This window comes from Taudactylus pleione, unplaced genomic scaffold (genome assembly GCF_031769625.1).
Source record: "Taudactylus pleione unplaced genomic scaffold, aTauple2 ptg000183l, whole genome shotgun sequence".
NCBI classification, from domain to species: domain Eukaryota; kingdom Metazoa; phylum Chordata; class Amphibia; order Anura; family Myobatrachidae; genus Taudactylus; species Taudactylus pleione.
The window spans coordinates 12306900-12321952 of NW_028284585.1; the positions used below are offsets into that span (position 1 = coordinate 12306900).

Below are 15053 nucleotides of genomic sequence, written 5' to 3' on the forward strand. Positions count from 1 at the left end.
CTCTTCCCCTCGCATTGTGCCTCAATGTGCTGTAGCAAGCCACCTCTGCACCCGCCCCATGTATACGTCACACTATAAGCTCCGGGGATACACTGGGAACAGGAAGATGGATGCTGGGTGCATTAATTTTATGAAGGAAAATGGTGGTAGGCTGCCTCTTAAGGCACCTACCATGCCTCCCTCTCTACCATGTAGCACACCCTTTGCTACGACCCTTGTACTACAAACCTTTGCCTTAGTGGGAATCTGCACCTGCACATATGGAAGTGTATGGCATGTGGAACTCTGCACTGTGCAGCAGACATTTTGTTTTTTTGTATATAACCTCTAGTAATTGTATTATACACTGACCCTTTTATTCATTTTAGAAATCAGGCTGACATAGGCATAATTTGTTATTTTGAGTATGCACTTTATCAGACAATGCAGTCTGTTCACTTATCACACACTGACATACATTTAGACTGTCTATTATAATTTAAGGTGGCACATTGTATGGGAATGGTGAGGATTAGATAGATAGATTGATAGATAGATAGATAGATAGATAGATAGATAGATAGATAGATAGATAGATAGATAGATAGATAGATAGATAGATAGATATGTAGAACTGCAACAAAGAGGCAGCTTCATATGCTTCCTCACACTAAGTATACCCTAAACCCCTCCCAACGACCTGTCATTGGCTGCTTAGACAGACTAAACTTAAAGGGGAAACTACCAGCACCATATTAAAGTGGCAACACTCAAAACCCTTTGTGGTTTAATGTCCCTCATGCTTAATGTCAGCCTTTGGGATAACTTTGATTGTTCTGTGCTTGACGAAAGAAGAGCACACAGCATATCACTGACAGCTAGTGTCCAACTATAGTAACTGGGGTACTCCATGCCACTATCTCTAAATATGTGGCCTGTGCAGTGGGCCACCTTACACTACATTGTCTTAAGGGCAACCAATGCTCTTGGGGCTTTTGCAAACTGATCACATTAGGTACTTACTTGAGCCTGGCCACATTAGGCACTTACTTGAGCTTCACAGACAGAGAAGGTCTCATTCTGAAAACACTTGGTATGATTCAACTAAGTGAGATTCTGTAGGAGCCTTGCTATGCTCCTCTGCAGGATATTACTGGTACAAATCATCACTCATTGTGCATTATCAATGGTTCTGTACCAGTGGCAAACAGGATTTCTAGAGAGGGGTTTCCAAATGCTTGATTTTAGAGTGAGTGTGGCCACTCCATGAAGATGGCATAATTAACACTTATTCAGCTGTAATATGCCTCATACAAAGTGTATTGGGTGTCATAATTCCAGTATATGCAGGACCAGCGATCACAGAAAAAAATTACATGCGGCAATAAGTCTACCCTGTATGAGCTGAATGTTTTTACTTCAGATATGGGCATCTTTTCAGAGCATTGGAGCAAGTCTGGAAGAGCAGAAGAAGAACCTTGCACTGCCCTTGACATATAAAGTATGTGCTTATTGGTCTCTAGCAGCCCTAACAGTGCATGTTTTCCAGATCTCCTAGTTGGTGCACAGGTGTATTTATTACTGTCTGACACATGTCAATAGATCTACATGTGGTGCTAATTATTTCATTTGTTATACTGAGAAGAACATGCAGCACTAGTAAAATTTTATTATATTACCATTTCTATTGTTGTCATAGTGTGGGACGGGGGAGGGGGGTTTCCAGGCAACCGGAAACCCCCTGCATTTGCCTATATGTACTGTAACCACCTGAACTGCGCACATGTAATTTATTTATTAAATACAGCCTATTTCAATATTTTCAAATATTTTTTCTTTGTCTATCCAATTGTTTCATTTGTTGAATAATAATTGTGAGTACAGTGTACAGTTAAAGTATAACACTTATTTTAAGATAAACACATAACATTTTTGCCTATGTTACAATTTCTCTAGAATGTTAGCTTTATTAAGCAGGTCGTGTAACATACTCAAGGTGCTTAGGTAAAGGAGATTAAAATGTGAAATGGATATAAATTCCTGAGAGCGAGCATGTGAGAGGGCAAGAGAGAGCACCACAGGCTGTCCTGCAGACTTCACAGGGAACACACCGCAAGGAATGCTACCCAATACATCTACAGGGGAAATACATCAAGAAATCCATTTAGGAGTTAAAAGGTTAAGATTCACAGATGTTTGTCAGGAATGTTGTATTCATTTTAAAAGGCACTTAAATTGGTCTATGAAAATAATTGTTAGATGTATAAATATTTGCTTGTGTTATCTATTATTATTATTATTATTATTATTATTAGAATTATTATTATTACCATTGCTATTATTATTAGCTGTAGCAGTAGATTTTGTTTTGTTTTGTGTGATTCAAGTGTGAAACTATAATTGTATTGTACTGTAAGTCACTGGTTTCTTGTTCATTTATTTGTTTATGTACTTTGTAAGGCGCTGCGGAACACTTGTGTTGCCATATAAATAAAGTATAATACTAATAGATCAGCCACAATAGCCAGGTTAGTTGTGGTCTTTGCCTTCAGTAGCCCCTTCCCTGTGATTATGTTCTACATAGTAATGTGGCATCACCAGAGAAACTTATTAGGGCTTACCTGGTACTACAAGGGTTAACTCCCTGGCAGTCCTTTCATATGCACAGCAAGTGTTGCTGAGGATTGACTCTAGGACCCAGGAGCAGCCAACTGTGAGCAGCACTGCTGAGCCCAGGATTGAAAGTAAAACTAGAGAAGGCAGAGGAGAAGCAGCCATGTGGAGCATGACAGGAGCCCTGTTGTGTGAGCTGATGGAGAGAAGCAGCTGCCAGGAGTGTGTGTGTGTGTGCTGCACTGAGCCTTGACTGAGGGCACCGAGAGTGGGGATCAGCAGCTGATCGGGGTAATAGTGGCTATGAGGAGGAGACCCCCTCTATGTCAGGCAGCAAGACAAGAGGGCTTGAATGTGCTCAGTTTTACTGAACTTACTACAGCACCAAAGGGAGGAGAGGCTGTGCAGGTCAAAGGGAGGGTCCAGAGTGCCCGCAGGGGGCTTCCAGCACTGTGGAAAAGAAGTACTGGTAAGAGAATGGCTGCAGAGCCACTCCCACGCCAGCAGTCATTGGACAGTGACACAGTGACATCATGATACCAGGTCAGGTCATGACATCACTGCACATCCAAAATATTCTGGTTTTATTTATATTTAACATTGATATATGTTATTTTATTTTTATTATGGCGCTCGTGTACAATCAAGACTCAATATGGGGCCTCCACTTAGGGATGCTATATTATATAGTATACTAGGGATGGCCACCAACCATCGATAGTTTGTAAATCGATGTTAATGAAACATCGGTGGTTGTGATCTCGAACAATCGATGGTTTCTATTGATGGTCGAACCCATTGGCCATCGATGGTACAGCTATCAAAGGCCATCATTACAGTATACAATAAGAATTGCTATTTTTATCGAATACAATGTTTAAATAAATATTTTTTTTATAAAATCGTGTTGGATAAGTCTTAAAAAGATGTTCTTGACCTAATTCAGTCATAAAAAAATGACAATTTCTGAGCGGTTTTTAGAAAAAAAAATTGTCAGTTAAGTGATTAATACCCGGGTATGCTTTCTAATGGGCCCCAACACGCTGATCAGCCTAAAGTTGACATTATTCTCGTGTGCACTAGTCAAGGGTTGTGGGTTGTTTATTAGAGCTTCTAAACATAAATGCATGGTTATGTGTTGTGAAGTAACAATGAAAATGGTAACTGTGCAGTATAAATGGTAAATGTGAGATTACTTGTATTGTTTTCGCACAAAATTTTTCCCATCAATGTGATGCTGTTGTTATATGACTAACTGTTTGTTATTAATAGAAGAATAGCCAAGTAAATGTACTGAGAAGAATTCTATGATGCCTAATTATTCACTGATCTCTAAGAGTTACAGTCTGTTTATAAATACACCCATGCTCTGTGGAATGAAACTGTTTAAACATTCCTTATGTGACTTCCATCCTCCTTGCCTCTCTGAGTCCATCTGAAGAACCTGCTATGAGCATCCTGGCTACAAGGTAAATTGTTTAGAGTTTGCCTTTAGGGTGCAACATTTGGCATCACGAACAGGATTCTGAGTCTAAAGTAAGGAGATTGGGAACCCAAGAGAAGATGTCAACAGACTAACCCACACTAGCAGAGCCGTCCAGCAGTGAAGCAAGACCATCAAACTCAACAATGGTGGAGATTAACCAGATTACACTACCTTATTTTTTCGGGGCCCCATTGCTCCCAATTTACAGTGGAAATGTTCATGGCACAGATGGTAACACCCTTACTGAATTAAAAAAACAAGATGAACTCAATGTTTTGCTTGTACCCCTTGAGCGACCAAAAGCAGGTCAAAATATTAATAGGACAACTCAAAGGATCAGCCCTTCAAGAAGTTACATCATGGCCATTAGGTGAGAGGCAGAAAGTGGATCAAGAGCTAAAAAGATTACCCACCACATTTGAGACACGAACATTAGCTGCACTAAAAATTAAATTCTACGTGTGTAAACAGATACCGGGGGAAACGCTTCGCAATTATGCCCTTACTCTGCAAGAAGCTTTGCGTGCAATCCAGGCCATAGATTCAGAAGAAGTCAGGAATACGGATGAAGCATTAGTGACCCAGCTGGTTGAAGGGGCTAATGGGGAAGGGACCCGAACCCAATTGTGATTGCTAAGAATGCAACTCCTGCAACACACCTTTCTGGACTTCAAAAAAGCAGCAATCAAGGTGATAGGCACAGTCACAGACCGGGACATGGATTTTCCAGAAATGCTGGGTTTTCATGAACGTCCTCACCCACCTGGGACTAATCACCTGAACTTTGATCAGACACTAAAGTGGAAGGATACTGCTTTACAGGGAATACAAACACCATCCACGGATCCTCTGCAATTGCTAGGAGGCAGATTGAAGATTTGACAGTAGGGATGGTGGAGATGTGGAAAGAAGTGCACCGCATGTCGTAATCCCAAATGCAAAGCTCTACATAAACAAGGTGCAAAAAATAGAGGAGAGCAACCAATTCCTTTGATTCACAAGAATGTCCCATCTGTCAAAGATGTAACCAGTGTGGTCACATCGAGTGCTATTGCATCCAGAGAGAGCCTATAAACACAGAAGTCCAGAGGCCAAGGACCAGCCCTCAGGAGGGACAGACAGAATAGGTCCACTGATGGAAGAAGGGCAGCCCAGAATTGTGAGTCTGGGCCCAATATTGCAGAATCAAATAGAAATTGTGAGCATGCTACCTGCAAGCGATGTTACATCAGCCATAGCAAGAAGAATTTTTTGCAAAGTCATATGGTTCCATGTACGACATGGCTATGGATTCATAAAATGTGATGAAACCAAGAATGATATTTTTGTTCATTATACGGCCTTTCAAAAGAACCAAAAAAAATACCATCGTAGCCTAGGAGATGGAGAAATTGTGGAATTTGATGTCATCAATGGAAAAAAAGGTCTATAGCAACAAACGTCACTGGTCTTGCTGGTGTTCCAGTTACAGGCAGCAGATATGCATCAATTCACAAGCGTTACTGGTGCTTTCCACAATACAGAGCTCCTCCACGTTACTACCGGCAAAACCGCCAATACAGTTTAAGTGGAGAGGAGCGCGCAGAAGCAGAAAATGTGTCAGAAAGTGTACATCAACCACAGCCTTATTTGATGGGTCACTACCCACCATACTCTTCAGAGCGACCATATGGACACACACAATAATATCCTGATGTCCCAGAAGAAAGTGAATCATTGGGATGAATAGATGAGCAAACTGTGGAGGAGCAAAGTGACACAGTGCAGCAGAACCTGCAGGATATAACCGACCGAAACTTCCTCCAGAGCCAGCATGTGAGGATAAGGCCAAAATGGAGGACTTTCTAATATGACCGACTGATCAGGCTGATTCAAGTTACCAGGAAAAGACACCAAGGAAGTGATCCACACAGCTACAAGGAAAGACTTGGGGGTTCCCCCTAAACCCAATGCATCAGATTTAGCTAAGGCAACATCTGATCCTCAAGATCATGGAAAATCCCTGAGCGGAGCTAAAGGGGCAGTGAAATGACTTTTTCCAGAGCAGAATCTCTTAGACTGCGAGTATGCCTCAATAAGCGGTGAAGAGTTTGTCTTACTTCTGCAACAGGCAATGAGAAAGCCAGGAAAAAGGAACAAAGGTGATCCATATATACACTGTAGACAATAGGGTGGTCGGCAGGGGTAAGTTTCTAACTCCTGATTGTAATAATGGTATTACATTGATATGCTGTGTTCGTAGCAAAAGTTTACTGAAATGTGTTTTTATAAACTGTTTTCTCTCACTGTTACTATGTAGCTGACATGAACATTGTTGGTAACTGCATTATTCTGATTTTGTGCTGATCCCACCATAATGTACTATAGACTGTTTTATGCAGGACTTTAAAAGTTACTTTCCTGCATGAGGACATGCAACCTTTTAGCGGGGAAGTATGTGGCACCCCCAGAGAAACTGCATAGGAACATGTGTGAGCATCATTGAGCCTTGGCTGAGGGCACAGAGAGTGGGGATCAACAGCTGATCGGGGTAACAGTGGCTGTGAGGAGGAGACCCCTTCTATGTCAGGAGGCAAGACAAGAGGGTTTGAAAGTGCTCAGTTTTACTGAACTTACTACAGCACCAAAGGGAGGAGAGGCTGAGCAGGTCAAGTGCTACAGTACATTCTGATAGTCAAGTGCTGGCATCTGGACACGTACCCTTTGCATTGTAATACATGTCAGGTGAAGGACTGCGCAATTATAGAGACTGATCTTATAGGAAGTGGATTTTCTGCAAAGACTGCAACTATTTCAAGTACAATTTAATACCCGGGTATTCTTATTAATGGCCCCAACGCGCTGATCAGCCTACAGTATTGACATTATTCTCGTGCACACTAGTCAAGGGTTGTGGGTTGTTTATTAGAGTTTCTAAATGTAAATTCATGGTTATGTGTTGTGAAGTGACAATGAAAATGGTAACTATTCAGTATTAATGGTAAATGTGAGATTACTTGAATTGATTTTGCACACCATTTTTCCTGTCAATGTGATGCTGTCGTTATATAACCACCTGAAACACGTTGGGTGCTGATAAAGAATATCCTTCCTATTCTGGAGCAGCGCTTCAAATCACGCACACCAGCGGAAGAATTAGACAAGCACAGAGAGAACCAGCCAGCACACGGAAGGTAGGCAGGGACAGGGCTAGCTAGTTAGTTCTACCTGCAGCCACCCGGTCAATACTTTCCTACTGGCAACATTGGAACCCACAGGAAAATACATTCAAAAGACTTTTAACTGTGCAAAATAGCTTTATAAACATCCACTTATTAACCATTTTTTACAGTAATCGCGCTACACATAAGTTTAGTAATCACCACAAGCGCTCCTTTTTTCTCCATCACTTACAATAAAACCAACTGTTTGTTATGAATAGTAGAATTGGCAAGTGAATGTACTGAGAATAATTCTATGTTGCCTAATTATTCACTAATCTCTATGAGTTACAGCCTGTTTATAAATACACCCATGTTCTGCGGAATGAAACTGTTTAAACTAGGGGTGAGCGTGTTCGGATTTCTGAAATCCGAACCCCCCCGAGCCCCCCCGATCCGAGTCCGATCCGAATCAGGCTCGACTTTTCCCGCCTGACTCGGATCTGAAATCGAGGCAAAACGTCATCATCCCGCCTTCCGAGTCTCGCGGGTTTTGGATCCTATATAAGGTACCCACGTCGGCGCCATTATCTCACTCGGCTGTGGACAGTGAAGAGGGAGGGTGGGAGTTAGGGCTGTGTAGTGTAGTGTAGTGTAGTGCTGCTGTTGTCCACTACTTCAAAGTCCATAGGGGCTGGCTGTGTTGTGCTGTGCTGCTGTTGTTAATAGGGGCTGTGTCCACTACTTCAAAGTCCATAGGGGCTGGCTGGACTGTGTTGTGCAGTCAGTTCTCCATAGGGGCTGTGTCCACTCCAAAGTCCTGTGCAGTGTCCCAGTCCTAAAGGAGTGCTGCAGTGTTGTCCAGGGGGTGCTCTGTCCATCAGGGGTGCTCCCCCCAAGTGCTAAAAAAATAATATATTTTCTGTGTTTGTGAATTGTGTGCGCAGTAGCCGCACGTGCATCAACAAAGTAGTGCCAAGCATGCGCCTGTGTCATAAGTAAAGGGCCGGCTGGCTTGACCGTTAAGGGTGCTGTAACCCCCGAAAGTACACTCCAGTCCAAACCAAAAAAAAAATTATTTTCTGTGTTTGTGAATTGTGTGCGCAGTAGCCGCACGTGCATCAACAAAGTAGTGCCAAGCGTGCGCCTGTGTCATAAGTAAAGGGCCGGCTGGCTTGACCGTTAAGGGTGCTGTAACCCCCGAAAGTACACTCCAGTCCAAACCAAAAAAAAAATTATTTTCTGTGTTTGTGAATTGTGTGCGCAGTAGCCGCACGTGCATCAACAAAGTAGTGCCAAGCGTGCGCCTGTGTCATAAGTAAAGGGCCGGCTGGCTTGACCGTTAAGGGTGCTGTAACCCCCGAAAGTACACTCCAGTCCAAACCAAAAAAAAAATTATTTTCTGTGTTTGTGAATTGTGTGCGCAGTAGCCGCACGTGCATCAACAAAGTAGTGCCAAGCGTGCGCCTGTGTCATAAGTAAAGGGCCGGCTGGCTTGACCGTTAAGGGTGCTGTAACCCCCGAAAGTACACTCCAGTCCAAACCCCAAAAAAAATTATTTTCTGTGTTTGTGAATTGTGTGCGCAGTAGCCGCACGTGCATCAACAAAGTAGTGCCAAGCGTGCGCCTGTGTCATAAGTAAAGGGCCGGCTGGCTTGACCGTTAAGGGTGCTGTAACCCCCGAAAGTACACTCCAGTCCAAACCAAAAAAAAAATTATTTTCTGTGTTTGTGAATTGTGTGCGCAGTAGCCGCACGTGCATCAACAAAGTAGTGCCAAGCGTGCGCCTGTGTCATAAGTAAAGGGCCGGCTGGCTTGACCGTTAAGGGTGCTGTAACCCCCGAAAGTACACTCCAGTCCAAACCAAAAAAAAAATTATTTTCTGTGTTTGTGAATTGTGTGCGCAGTAGCCGCACGTGCATCAACAAAGTAGTGCCAAGCGTGCGCCTGTGTCATAAGTAAAGGGCCGGCTGGCTTGACCGTTAAGGGTGCTGTAACCCCCGAAAGTACACTCCAGTCCAAACCAAAAAAAAAATTATTTTCTGTGTTTGTGAATTGTGTGCGCAGTAGCCGCACGTGCATCAACAAAGTAGTGCCAAGCGTGCGCCTGTGTCATAAGTAAAGGGCCGGCTGGCTTGACCGTTAAGGGTGCTGTAACCCCCGAAAGTACACTCCAGTCCAAACCAAAAAAAAAATTATTTTCTGTGTTTGTGAATTGTGTGCGCAGTAGCCGCACGTGCATCAACAAAGTAGTGCCAAGCGTGCGCCTGTGTCATAAGTAAAGGGCCGGCTGGCTTGACCGTTAAGGGTGCTGTAACCCCCGAAAGTACACTCCAGTCCAAACCAAAAAAAAAATTATTTTCTGTGTTTGTGAATTGTGTGCGCAGTAGCCGCACGTGCATCAACAAAGTAGTGCCAAGCGTGCGCCTGTGTCATAAGTAAAGGGCCGGCTGGCTTGACCGTTAAGGGTGCTGTAACCCCCGAAAGTACACTCCAGTCCAAACCAAAAAAAAAATTATTTTCTGTGTTTGTGAAATGTGTGCGCAGTAGCCGCACGTGCATCAACAAAGTAATGCCAAGCGTGCGCCTGTGTCATAAGTAAAGGGCCGGCTGGCTTGACCGTTAAAGGGTGCTGTAACCCCCGAAAGTACACTCCAGTCCAAACCAAAAAAAAATTATTTTCTGTGTTTGTGAATTGTGTGCGCAGTAGCCGCACGTGCATCAACAAAGTAGTGCCAAGCGTGCGCCTGTGTCATAAGTAAAGGGCCGGCTGGCTTGACCGTTAAGGGTGCTGTAACCCCCGAAAGTACACTCCAGTCCAAACCAAAAAAAAAATTATTTTCTGTGTTTGTGAATTGTGTGCACTGTGGCTGCACGTGCATCAACAAAGGAGCAGCGCCAAGCGTGCGCCTGTGTCCCATAAATAAAGAGCCGGCTGGCTCATTTCTTAAAGGGTGGTGTAACCCACAAAGTGCACTACTCTCCAGCAAAAATAAAATAATATTTTCTGTGTTTGTGTGCGCTTTAGCCGCACGTATATATATCAATATAACATAAATGGAGGACCAAACTTTCTCCGATAAAAATAAAATAGGGAAAGATCAAGAACCACTTCCTCCTAGTGCTGTTGCTGCTGCTGGGAGTTGTTCATCATCCCAGAGAGGAAGTAGGAACATCACTACTTTTACTAAACAATTGACCCTCCAACAGTCCCTAGCGATGAGGATGAAGTACGACAGCAGTCATCCTGAAGCAAAACGTATAACTGAGGCCTTGACTGCTATGTTGGTGTTAGACGTGCGTCCGGTATCCGACATTAGTGCAGTGGGATTTAGACAATTGATGGAGGTAGTGTGTCCTCGGTTCCAAATCCCGTCTAGATTCCACCTGCATCCTCAAAGCAGCAGCGACAAGCGTGCGTCTGTCTGTTAAAGGGTGGTGACACCCTCAAAGTGTGCTACACAAACAATTAAAATATTGTTCTTTTTTTTTCTGTCTTTGTGAATTGTGTGGGCTGTAGCCGCACCTGCATCCTTAAAGCAGCAGCGACAAGCGTGCGTCTGTCTGTTAAAGGGTGGTGACACCCTCAAAGTGTGCTACACAAACAATTAAAATATTGTTCTTTTTTTTTCTGTCTTTGTGAATTGTGTGGGCTGTAGCCGCACCTGCATCCTTAAAGCAGCAGCGACAAGCGTGCGTCTGTCTGTTAAAGGGTGGTGACACCCTCAAAGTGTGCTACACAAACAATTAAAATATTGTTCTTTTTTTTTTGGTCTTTGTGAAATGTGTGGGCTGTAGCCGCACCTGCATCCTTAAAGCAGCAGCGACAAGCGTGCGTCTGTCTGTTAAAGGGTGGTGACACCCTCAAAGTGTGCTACACAAACAATTAAAATATTGTTCTTTTTTTTTCTGTCTTTGTGAATTGTGTGGGCTGTAGCCGCACCTGCATCCTTAAAGCAGCAGCGACAAGCGTGCGTCTGTGTGTTAAAGGGTGGTGACACCCTCAAAGTGTGCTACACAAACAATTAAAATATTGTTCTTTTTTTTTTGGTCTTTGTGAAATGTGTGGGCTGTGGCCGCACCTGCATCCTTAAAGCAGCAGCGACAAGCGTGCGTCTGTCTGTTAAAGGGTGGTGACACCCTCAAAGTGTTCTACACAAACAATTAAAATATTGTTCTTTTTTTTTCGGTCTTTGTGAAATGTGTGGGCTGTAGCCGCACCTGCATCCTTAAAGCAGCAGCGACAAGCGTGCGTCTGTCTGTTAAAGGGTGGTGTAACTCTCAAAGTGCTCCAAAAAATAAAAAACTATTTTTTTAATGTGTTTGTGACTTGTGTGCGATGTAGCCGCACCTGCATCCTTAAAGCAGCAGCGACAAGCGTGCGTCTGTCTGTTAAAGGGTGGTGACACCCTCAAAGTGTGCTACACAAACAATAAAAATATTCTTCTTTTTTCTGTCTTTGTGAATTGTGTGGGCTGTAGCCGCACCTGCATCCTTAAAGCAGCAGCGACAAGCGTGCGTCTGTCTGTTAAAGGGTGGTGACACCCTCAAAGTGTTCTACACAAACAATTAAAATATTGTTCTTTTTTTTTCGGTCTTTGTGAAATGTGTGGGCTGTAGCCGCACCTGCATCCTTAAAGCAGCAGCGACAAGCGTGCGTCTGTCTGTTAAAGGGTGGTGTAACTCTCAAAGTGTTCCAAAAAATAAAAAACTATTTTTTTAATGTGTTTGTGACTTGTGTGCGATGTAGCCACACTTGCATCCTCAAAGCAGCAGCGACAAGCGTGCGTCTGTCTGTTAAAGGGTGGTGACACCCTCAAAGTGTGCTACACAAACAATTAAAATATTGTTCTTTTTTTTTCTGTCTATGTGAATTGTGTGGGCTGTAGCCGCACCTGCATCCTTAAAGCAGCAGCGACAAGCGTGCGTCTGTCTGTTAAAGGGTGGTGACACCTCAAAGTGTTCTACACAAACAATTAAAATATTGTTCTTTTTTTTTTGGTCTTTGTGAAATGTGTGGGCTGTAGCCGCACCTGCATCCTTAAAGCAGCAGCGACAAGCGTGCGTCTGTCTGTTAAAGGGTGGTGACACCTCAAAGTGTTCTACACAAACAATTAAAATATTCTTCTTCTTTTTTCTGTCTTTGTGAATTGTGTGGGCTGTAGCCGCACTTGCATCCTCAAAGCAGCAGCGACAAGCGTGCGTCTGTCTGTTAAAGGGTGGTGTAACCCTCAAAGTGTGCTCCACAAACAATAAAAATATTCTTTTTTTTTTCTGTCTTTGTGAATTGTGTGGGCTGTAGCCGCACTTGAATCCTCAAAGCAGCAGCGACAAGCGTGCGTCTGTCTGTTAAAGGATTACATCGGTGACAGCATCCAAGTAGGCATGTCAGACAGTCCGTACCTGTACTGGCAGGAAAAAGAAGCAATTTGGAGGTCCCTGTACAAACTGGCTCTATTTTACCTGAGTTGCCCCCCCTCCAGTGTGTACTCCGAAAGAGTGTTTAGTGCAGCCGGGAACCTTGTCAGCGAAAGGCGTAGGAGGTTGCTTCCACAAAATGTGGAGAAGATGATGTTCATAAAATGAATTATCAACTCTTCCAGGGAGACCAGCCTCCAGAACGTACAGAGGGACCTGTGGTTCCAGCAGGGACGAATTAATACTCTGTGAGGATGAGGATGTACACACTGAAGAGGGTGAGGAATCGGTGGATGAGGAGGATGAGGATGACATCTTGCCTCCGTAGAGCCAGTTTGTGCAGGGACAGATAAATTGCCAGCTTGTTTTGTGGGGGCCCAAACGAACCAATCATTTCAGCCACAGTTGTGTGGCAGACCCTGGCGCTGAAATGATTGGTTTGTTAAAGTGTGCATGTCCTGTTTATACAACATAAGGGTGGGTGGGAGGGCCCAAGGACAATTCCATCTTGCACCTCTTTTTTTTCTTTGCATTATGTACAGTTTGGGGCCTAGTTTTTCAATGCCATCCTGTCTGCCACTGCAGTTTCACGCCTAGATGGGTCACGTGTTTGTGCCGCCCACTTGTGTCGCTTAGCATAGTCATCCAGCTACCTCGGTTCAACCTTTTGGACATAAAAACACTATTGTGAGGTGTGAGGTATTCAGAATAGACTGGAAATGAGTGGAAATTAAGGTTATTGAGGTTAATAATAGCATAGGAGCAGAAAAACCTACAAATTCTGTGATTTTAGCTGTTTTTATGCTTTTTTTCAAAAAAATACAGATCCAAAACACAAAACCCAGAACCCAAAACACGCAAGGGTGGTTTTGGCAAAACCAATCCAGATCCAAAACACGAAGAAAGATCCAGATCCAAAACCAAAACACAAAACACGAAAAGTGGCCGGTGCACACCCCTAGTTTAAACGTACCTTTATGTGACTCCAATCATCCTTGCCTCTACAAGTCTATCTGAGGAACCTGCTATGGGCATCCTGGCTACAAGATAAATTGTTTAGAGTTTGTCTTTATGGTGCGACAGTAATAAAGAAAAATAAGAGTGCTAATTTATATGTATTTGTGTGATGCAAACTGCACTAAAAGGTGACTTACACTCAATTAGAATAATGCAGCACTCTATCTTTAAAAACATAGAAAGTAATAGCGGTTATCCACTAAATTATATTTATAGCCCTACTGTGGGTTCGGTCCTTAGGTATGGAGCAGCGGCAGATGGATGAGGCAATGGAGCCTATTAATGGAGGTTCTAACTAACCCTATCTGTCCCTCTTTTACCTCCTGGCATCCAAGGCGGAGTGGCAGGCCTTCTCATTGCCTTGTTGCTGCCGAGATTGTGCGCTCTGGGTCCGACTACTAATGGAAGTTGCCTGCAGGTCACGCCCTGGTGCTGAGATTGCAGTTGTCATGTGTAGCAGCTGGTTGCTCTCTCCAATGGGTTTAGTAGCCTACTCGGTACTTGTATTTATATATATATATATAATATATATATATATTATATATATATAAAAAAAAAACATTTCAAGTAACGTTATTGTTTATCTAAAGATGGACATGTTGGCCCGAAAATTACTTAAAAAAGAGTAGCAATCTGATGTTATATATAAAGTGCATGGATAAAGGTTTGCGTTTTTAGTTAGATGAAATAAACATGTGGAAATAAATATAAGTATTAGAGCAGTGGTTCTCAAACTCGGTCCTCAGGACCCCACACAGGTCATATTTTCCAGGTCACCTAGCAGCTGCACAGGTGTACTCATTACTCACTGGCACATTTTAAAAGATTCACAGATGGAATTAATTATTTCACTTGTGATTCTGTGAGGAGACCTGGAAAACATGCACTGTTTGGGGTCCTGAGGACCGAGTTTGAGAACCTGTGTATTAGAGGAATATATTCTGACTAAAAATTAAAATGAATAAAATTGGGCAGAAAAAAAAATCATTATTTTATATAATAAATTATTGAGAAAATGTGTTAAAAATTGTTGAGACCAGTCATTTTTTGAATGTGGAATAAGGAGCTATGAGAATTTTTATGGAGGTGTTGACTATCCTTTTAAGAACACATTCAATTTTATATTGATGTTTAATCCTTTTGGAGTAAGTGTTTTCAGTGTGTGGATCCATTTGGTTTCACATTTCATCAGGACAGTGACTACAGTATGTCTCCCCCTCTCCAATGTGTTGAAACTTTTTGGATTCCTAAAAACTTTAATCCACTTACGCCCTTGTCATATTTCTCCAGAAAATGCTGCAAAACGCTGTGTGCAGTTGGTCTTTTTTTTAAATTGTAAACATATTCGGCAATTCTTGTTGTAAGTTTTCTCTTTGTTTGTCCAATATATTGTTGACCAC

General features: G+C 42.8%; 1 pseudogene; it reads left to right on the plus strand.

Moving 5' to 3' along the window:
• The first annotated feature begins 4221 nt into the window (after positions 1-4221).
• LOC148519791 (uncharacterized) overlaps positions 4222-15053 on the plus strand; it is a 46642-nt pseudogene continuing 35810 nt past the window's right edge.